This window comes from Limulus polyphemus, unplaced genomic scaffold (assembly GCF_000517525.1).
Source record: "Limulus polyphemus unplaced genomic scaffold, Limulus_polyphemus-2.1.2 Scaffold306, whole genome shotgun sequence".
Classification (NCBI taxonomy): Eukaryota; Metazoa; Arthropoda; class Merostomata; order Xiphosura; family Limulidae; genus Limulus; species Limulus polyphemus.
In genome coordinates, this window is record NW_013665916.1 from 448,737 (window position 1) to 449,082 (window position 346).

Below are 346 nucleotides of genomic sequence, written 5' to 3' on the forward strand. Positions count from 1 at the left end.
AACTCGACTTTGATAAACGTTAGGATTCACAAAACCATCCAAGTCAGAACTCGACTTTGATAAACGTTAGGATTCACAAAACCATCCAAATCAGAACTCGACTTTGATAAACGTTAGGATTCACAAAACCATCCAAATCAGAACTCAAATTAGGATCCACAAAACCATTCAAATCAGAACTCAACTTTGATAAACGTTAGGATTCACAAAACCATCCAAGTCAGAACTCGACTTTGATAAACGTTAGGATTCACAAAACCATCCAAATCAGAACTCGACTTTGATAAACGTTAGGATTCACAAAATCATCCAAATCAGAACTGGACTTTGATAAACGTTAGGATTC